At 37.8% G+C, this 8,507-nt stretch overlaps 1 pseudogene; it reads right to left on the bottom strand.

Annotated features, from left to right (window-relative positions):
- Nucleotides 1–7,789: 7,789 nt before the first annotated feature.
- LOC101701058 (small ubiquitin-related modifier 2 pseudogene) lies at nucleotides 7,790–8,084 on the bottom strand (annotated as a pseudogene).
- Nucleotides 8,085–8,507: the final 423 nt, after the last annotated feature.

Consider the following 8,507-nt stretch of genomic DNA (forward strand, 5'->3'; position numbering starts at 1 on the left):
GTGGCACTCTGAAAAGACAGATTGAAGATGATATCAGAAAATGGACAGACATCCCCTGCTCCTGGGTAGGAAGGATTAATATAGTGAAAATGGCCATACTTCCAAAACTGCTCTATAGATTTAATGCAATTCCAATTGAGATCCCAGCAGCATACTTCATAGACCTTGAGAAAACAATCCAAAAATTCATTTGGAACAAGAAGACACCCAGAAGAGCAAAAGCAATTCTAGGTAACAGAGACATAGCAGCGGGTATCACAATCCCCAACCTGCAACTATACTACAAAGCTACTGTGATAAAAACAACATGGTACTGGCAAAGAAACAGACTTAAGGACCAGTGGAACAGATTAGAAGATGCACAATCAGCACCAGACACACTCAGCCATCTCATCTTCGTAAAGGAGCCAAACACTCTCACTGGTGGAAAGATAGCCTCGTTAATAAATGGTGCTGGAAAAATGGACTTCAACTTGCCAAAGATTAAAACTAGACCTGTATCTCTTACCATGCACTAAACCAAAATCAAACTGGATTAAAGATCTAAATATTAAAATAGAAACTCTGAACCAGTTGGAACAGAGGTTAGGTAGAACCCTTCAAGACATCGGTGTAGGAAAAGATTTTATGAACAAAACCTCAGTTCCCCGTTAACTAGCACAAACAATCAACAAGTGGGATCTCTTCTTATTAAAAGGCTTCTGCACAGCAAGAGAAACCACCAGCAGTGGGAAGAGACAACCCACAATGTGGGAAAAAATCTTCACCTGCTCTTCCCCAGACAAAGGTCTACTACCATGAGTCTATAAAGAACTTAAAAAGATCAGACCTCCCAAATTTAAAGACCCAATTGAAAAATGGGCATCTGAAATGAACAGACATTTCTCAGACAAAGAAGTAGAAATAGCAAATAAATACATGGAAAAATGTTCAACATCACTGGTCATTCGAGAGATGCAAATGAAAACAATGCTGAGATTCCACTTCACTCCAGAAAGAATGGCTGCTACCATGAAATCAACCAATAACAAATGCTGGCTGGGCTGTGGGGAAAGAGGAACCCTGCTCCACTTCTGGTGGGAGTATAGAGTGGTGCAACCACTGTGGAAATCAGTATGGAGATACCTCCAAGAACTAGGACTGGAAGTCCCATTTGACCCCGCTATTCCGCTGCTGCGGATCTTCCCTAAAGAGTTAAAAGAATCATACCACAGTGATATATGTGCACCCATGTTCATAGCAGCACAGTTTGTGATAGCTAAAACTTCGAAGCAGCCCAAATGCCCATCAACTGGAGACTGGATAAAGAAAATGTGGTTTTTTTTTTATAAAGTGGAGTACTACTCAGCCATAAAAAATGAGAAATTAGAGACATTTATAGCTAAGTGGATGCACATTGAGGCAATACTCTTAAGTGAAATAAATAGGACACAGATGTGTAAATACCGAATAGTTTCTCTGGTGTGAGAAACTGAAAGTGTAAATGAAGACTAAATGTATAATAGGTAATGTGAAATAGGAAGAAAAGGGGCAAGGGGGAAGGAAGTGGGAGGGCTAGGGGAAAGGATAGAGGGGAATGGGACTAATATGAGAAAATGGAAAAATAGGAACAAAATCTTTGTAAATAGGGAGGACTGGAGGGGTTGAAGGGAGGGCTGGGCAAGGGTGAAAAATAAGAACCAAGAGAGACTATGTAAAGGTGCAAATTTCCAATGATGAATGTCATTATATTGTATACCTAAAATGTACCCTTGATTAGAATGAATAATCGATAATGTAAAATAGGAAGAAAAGGTCCAAAGGGGTAGGGGTATTGGGAGGGGCAGGGGAAAGGAAAGAAGGGAAAGGAAAAATGATGAGAAATGGAAAAAATGGAAATGAAGTCTTTGTAAATAGGCGAGGGTGGAGGGCGTGAAGGGAGGGCTAGGAAAGGGGAAAAAATAAGAACCAAGATGCATTATGTAAAGGTACAATTCCCAATGAGAAATGTAAATGTGTTGTATACCTACAATGTACCAATAAAAGAATATAATACACAAAAAAACGTCTCGAAGATTTGGTGTATTTCTTGGTGTCTTCTATATAGAGTATCATGTCATCTGCAATTAATGACAATTTGACTTCTTCATTTCCTAGTTTTATTCCTTTTATTTCTTTCTCTTATCTAATTGCTGTGGCAGTTTCCAAAACTATATTGAACAGGAGTGGTGATAGTGGATATCCTGGCTTATTCCTGATTTTAGTGTGAAGGATTTCAGATTTTGACCATTTAGTATGATATTGGCTGTTGGTTTTTCATAGATGGCTTTTATCAGATTGAGGTAGATACCATCTATTCCAGTTTTTTTAGGGTTTTTATCATGAATTCATGTTGGATTTTGTCAAACACTTTTTCAGCATCTATTGAGATGATCATATGGTTTTTGTCCTTGGCTCATTGATATAATGTATTACATTCATTGATTTGCGTATGCTGAACCATCCCTGCATTCCTGGGATGAATCCCACTTGGACAGCGTGTATGATCTTCTTGATGATCTTCAGCATTCTATTTGCCAGTATCTTATTAAGGATTTTTGCATCTATGTTCATTAGTGAGATTGGCCTATAGCTCTCTTTTTCATTTGGGGCTTTTTCTGCTTTGAGGATCAAGGCAATGCTTGCTTCCAGAAATGAATTTGGGAATATTGCTTACCTTTCAATATCACTGAAGTGTTTAAACAGTAGTGGCAATAGTTTCTCTCTAAATATCTTGTAGAATTCAATAGTGAAGACATCATGGCCCAGAATTTTCTTAGTTTGTAAATTTTTAATTATGTTTTCAATGTCATTGATTGGTATTGGGTTGTTCAGAATTTTTAGGTCTTCTTTGTTCAACTTTGGTAATTCATATGTATCTGGGAATCTGTCCATTTCTTCTGTGTTTTCCATCTTATTAGTGTATAGTTTCTCAAGGTAGATATTGATGATCCTGTGGATTTCTGCTGGGTCCATTGTAATTTCACCCTTTTCATACCTAATTGGATTGATTTGGGCCTTTTCTTTCCTTTTTCTGATAAGGTTCGCTAAGGGTTTTTCAATTTTTTTTATTTTTTCAAAGAACCAACTCTTGGCTTCATTGATTTTTGGCATCATTCTCTTAGTGTCCATTGCATTGATTTCTGCTCTGATTTTTATAATTTCCTCCCTTCTATGAGCTCCCTTCTATCAGTATCAGGTTGTTTAATTGGGCTCACTCTGTTTTCCTAATATGTGCATTCACTGCTATGAATTTTTGTCATAAGACTTTCATTGTGTCCCATAGATTCTGATATGTCGTACTGACATTGTCATTTAATTGTAGGAATTGTCTGATTTCTTCTTAAATTTCCTATGTGACACTTTGGTTATTCAGAAGTGTGTTGTTCAATTTCCATGTGTTTACAAAATTCTTGTGGTTTCTTTTTCTATTGATCTCCAATTTTATCGCACTATCGTCTGATGATATACAGGGGATAACTTCAATTCCTTTGCACTTACTTAAATGTGTTCTATGAGCGAGTATGTGGTCTAATTTGGAGAATGACCTGTGTGCAGCTGAAAAGGATGTATATTCTGATTTTGTGGGGTGGAACACTCTGTAAACATCTGGTAAGTTCATTTGTTCAAGAGTTTGATTGAGTTTTAGTATTTTGTCACTTATTTTTTGTCTAGTTGATCTATCTGTTTGTGCCAGTCACATATTGAGGTCTCCCACTACTATTGTATTAGTGCATATATGACTTTTCATGTCCGTTAGTATTTGTTTTATATAGTTGGGTGCACTAGTGTTTGGTGCATATATATTTATGATTGTCATCTCTTCCTCTTGGATTGTTCCTTTTTCAAGGATGTAGTGTCCTTCTTTGTCTCTCTTAATCAGTGTTGGTTTGAAATCCATTTGATATGCAAAGAGGACAGATACTCCTGCTATTTTTCAGTCCCTGTCAATGGAGTATTGCTTTCAACCCTTTAACTTTCAGTCTATGAGTTTCTTTTTGAATTAAGTGTGTTTCTTGTATGCAGCATATTGTTGGATCTTGCTTCTTGACCCATTCTGCCAGTCTATTTCTTTTGATTGGTGAATTGAGACCATTAACATTGATGGTTATAACTGATATATATTAACTTATCCTTGTCATGACTTTTTCTTTTTGTTGGATTCTCCTCCTTTGCATTTAATTTCTTGTTGTACCAGATGGATTCACTCTGGTGGGCTTCCTGGGGTTGTGATCTGCATTGTCTTTTCCTAGGATATTGTTTAAAAGTTTTGGAGTGCTGGTTTGGTATTCATGAAGTTCCTAAGGTGCTCTTTGTCATGAAAACATCTTATTTCTCCATTGATTTTGAAAGATAATGTTGTATAGTACATCAATCTGGGTTGGAGGTTGTTTTCCTTTAGGGCTTGAAATACATTACTCCAAGGTCTTCTTGCCTTGCAGGTTTGCATTGAGACGTCTGCTGTGATTCTGATGGGCTTTCCTTTGTATGTGATTTGTTTCTTTTCTTCAACTGCTTGTAGAATTTTGTTCTTCTGTTGGGTGTCTGGAATCTTAATTATTATACACCTAGGTGTAGAATTTTTTATCATGGCTAGATGGATTCCTATATGCCTCACACATCTGTATATCATGTTCTTTTCCTCTACTTGGGAAGTTTTCTGCCATTACTCCCTTGAACAGTTTTTTCATGTCATCTGCACTCTCTCCTGTTTCTTCATTGACTTATATCAGTCTTGTTAGTCTTCTTTGCATCATCTAGCAGCTGCTGGATTGATTTTTCATAGTCCTTCAGTATTTTTAAGAAATTTTTCTTTTCCTGGTCACTAATTGCAATCCTATCTTCTATATCTGAAATTCTGTCCTCACATTGGCTCATTCTACTGCTTAAACTTTCAGTGGAGTTTTTAATATCCTGGATATTTGTTTGCATCTGTTTTATGGATTCCATTTGTTTCCTATGTTTGGATTCCATCATGCTCCTCAGCTCCTTTTTTTTTTTTATCTGTGTCTGTTCTAGATTTATTAACCATGTCTTGCACTATGGGCACAATCTCTGTTGTTATCTACAAAATTATTTCTGATTTCATTTTTTTTCCATATCCTTCTTTGTTGCCAGTTCAGGGAGTCCAGATGCTTGAGTGTCAGATTGTTCCATTTCATTTCCTTTTGGGGTTGCCTTAGGTGAAGTCTGGTTTTGAAACTTGTTTATATGTCTTCTCATTCAAGAATTGTAGCCTGCTACACCTTTGTTGAGTCAACTTTTTGCTCACCCTGTGGTCTTCAATTCCCAGCAAGCCACCAAGTGGCCTTTTCTCTGCTGCTCACCCATGCACCAATTCTTGGTTTCAGAATATTTGCCTTCTGGATCCCCTTGCTGGGCTGTTGTCTGGGAGGGCTTCTGGCTGGGGCCTGTGCACACTTGGGATGGTATCTAGGTGTGCCTCTGGCTAGGGCCTGCCCCCCTATGTAGCTGTTGTCTGGGAGGGTCTTTGGCTGGGGACTATGCACCCTGTTCCCTGGTGTCTGAGCAGGCTTCTGGGTAGGGTCTCCACATACTTACCAATGGAATCAAGGCAAGCCTCTGGATGTTGCTTGTGCACCTGTGCAGCTCTTTTCCAGGTGGGCCCTTGGCTTAGGCCTGTGTGCCCAACCCATTGAGATCAGTGCTGGGCCCTGGGTGGATCTGCCTGCAGCTGCACCTCTCTGGTCCATACCATGCTTGCTGGGATTGCTACAACTTCAGATTTTAGAATGTGATCTTACAGGTGCTTTCTATAAGATAGCATAGGTAATAATATTTCTGGGCAGAGTGACCAATAAACATTGGTTATCTGTTTGTTTGTTTGTTTGTTTGAGACAGGGTCTTACTTTATAGTCCAGGCTGGCAACATGTGATCTCCTGCTCAGCCTCCTGAGTGCTAGGATTACAGGCATGTGTCACCACACTCAGCAATGTTGTGTATATTTATCCTCATTTATAGAAAAAGACTGAGCTTTAGAGAGGTTGTTGGTCAAGCAGATGTTCAAATCCACATCTTTTGACTCCAAATACCCTCCCCAATCTCTCTCAACTGTTTATAAACTTTTCTGGTTTGTAAATGATCTCCCTTCACCCTGCCTTTTATTTAGACTTCCCTGCCTTTTATAGTAGAATACACATTTAGGACTTAATACATTTTAATGATTTTGATAAATATGATATTGGCAATATTCCAGTAAAGATTTAAAAGATGGAACCAATGAATTACTCTAATCTTTCCTCTCATTTCTTACTCCATTTAAGTACAGGACTCTATTCTTTAGCTCAATCCTTGCTCCACTCATTTAAAAAATAGTTGTACTTTTATTTAAGAGTCCTTCTCAACCTGTCTTCCCTCTCTTGCACCTTAATCTCATTCCTTTTGATATGTTGTCACTTTCTAAACTCTTGTCCTTATACCAGAAAAAGAAAAGGCAGTTGGCAGATATCAGGTGGAAATTCTTTGATTGCTTCTGTCTTTGCAGAGATTCCTTCTCTTTATTATTTTATATATAAGAATTGTTGATGGTTCCTTCTCAATTAAATGTCAGTTCCTCATAATGGATGTGGGTAAAGATTAAAGTGATCTCAGAGTAGTGAAACCATTACTATCAGAGAAACATCTTAAATGTCTCCAACTCTCAATGGCTTCAATTGCATTTTAAAAATTGGTACATGTTTGCAGTATGACAAAAAGGAGCTAAAGTATGTGGAAAGCATTCATGCTAATGTCATTACTGCCTAGGGGCAATTCATCCTCTTGATTATTGGTTATTAATGTTCATGCCAATGGGCAAACAACACCAGAAGCAAAACATACCTACCTCTCCCTAGGCCTATGGTGTATAAGGACCTAATTAAAAATAAAACCCAAAACACCAATGACCAAATTTGTTTTTCTTCTTTTGCCTCTTCTAGGAAAAAATGAATGTTTTGAAATAAAATCCAAAAAAGATAACATTTCTTCCATACTTTTTGCCAGGCATTATTTTAAAAGCTTTATTTTTAAAAATATTTTTAAAGCCTTAAACAGCTTTAAACCTCATGACAAATTTTGAGTACTTTTATCATATTACTTTAAGAGGTAGGAAACTGACTTTTAAGCAGGTTCAGTAAGTAGCTCAAAGTCAGCCTTGGTAATCCAGAAATTTTTTTTTTCATTTTAAACAAGAAGTTTATTTAAACAAGACACTTGACTTAAAGGGAAAACTATCTAGGATTCCTTTTCTTTTAATGAGTAATTTACTCCTACATAAAGACAGATTGCCCTACATTTAATAGCTATGTACAAAAAAGTTATAAAATTGTCCTTGGTTTTACAATGATAAATGAAAAACATTAAAATTCTCCAATCAAACAGGGTATGCAAGGATTTGCATGTTATTGTCTTTTCTGTTAAAACAGTGAGAGCAAAATAACTTACTGGAATATAAAGGTAAGAGCTGATGAGCATGCCATTAATGGAGAGAGGGAATTATTTTCACAGAACCAGTATCTCCCCATCCTGTCTCCATCTGATGTCAATCAAAACATATTGTTGGCCATTTAGTAAAAAAAAAAAATGCAATATCCTTGTTCACATACACCAGATACTTTATGTACAATAAAGGAGGGGGGAAGGGGTAAATGAAAGACTAGAGAAAACTATACTGTAGTAGTCAGGATGTGGTGGAACCAAATTGCAGTTTTCTAATTGAGAATGTATTCTTGGTGTGTAAGAACAGAGTTCTGGAGTAGAGTTGTTGCAGTTTCCCTTTTCAGTAGACACCTTCTGTCTGCTGTTGGAACACATCAATTGTATCTTCCTCCTCCATTTCCAACTGTGCAGGTGTGTCTGTTTCATTGATTGGCTGTCCATCAAATCAGAATCTGATCTGCCTCATTGTCAAACCCTGTCGTTCACAAAAGGCTTTCATTAGTTTACTAAGTGGTGTATGCCTCTTAATCTTAAACTACACCACAGAACCATCCTGCCCCACCACATTCAAATTAATATGATCATTGTTCTCAGTCTTGACTCCTTCCTTGGGCTTTTCGTCTGCCATAGGGAGCTTCCAAGTCTTCTCAGCTGCTGCTTCACAAAAGCGGTACTAGGTCTGCACCGAATGAGCACACAAGCAGCTCCAGGAGCAGCAGAAGTAGGCGGCAGTTGTAGCCGAGGGAGAGGGCGCACCTAATCCAGAAATTTAAATCTAGGCAGGTGGACTGTAGGTCCAAAATTTTAATCATTATTCTGTTCTATTTCCCAAGATGCCCAGATGTTATATGTCTATAAGAACTTAAACATAAACCATTAGCTTTTTTTTTTTTCCATTTTATTGGTACCGGGGATCAAACTTGAGACCTTATGCTTGCAAAGCACGTGGCGGAACCACTGAGCTAAATCCCCGGCTCCCCATTAGCGTCTTTTAATTTGAAAACCATAAGAACTCCCGGTTAGGAGAGATAGCATATGTCTGTAATCCTGG

This window comes from Heterocephalus glaber, unplaced genomic scaffold (assembly GCF_053883595.1).
Source record: "Heterocephalus glaber isolate CG9 unplaced genomic scaffold, H.glaber_assembly_v1.0 deba00001429, whole genome shotgun sequence".
Lineage (NCBI taxonomy): Eukaryota > Metazoa > Chordata > Mammalia > Rodentia > Bathyergidae > Heterocephalus > Heterocephalus glaber.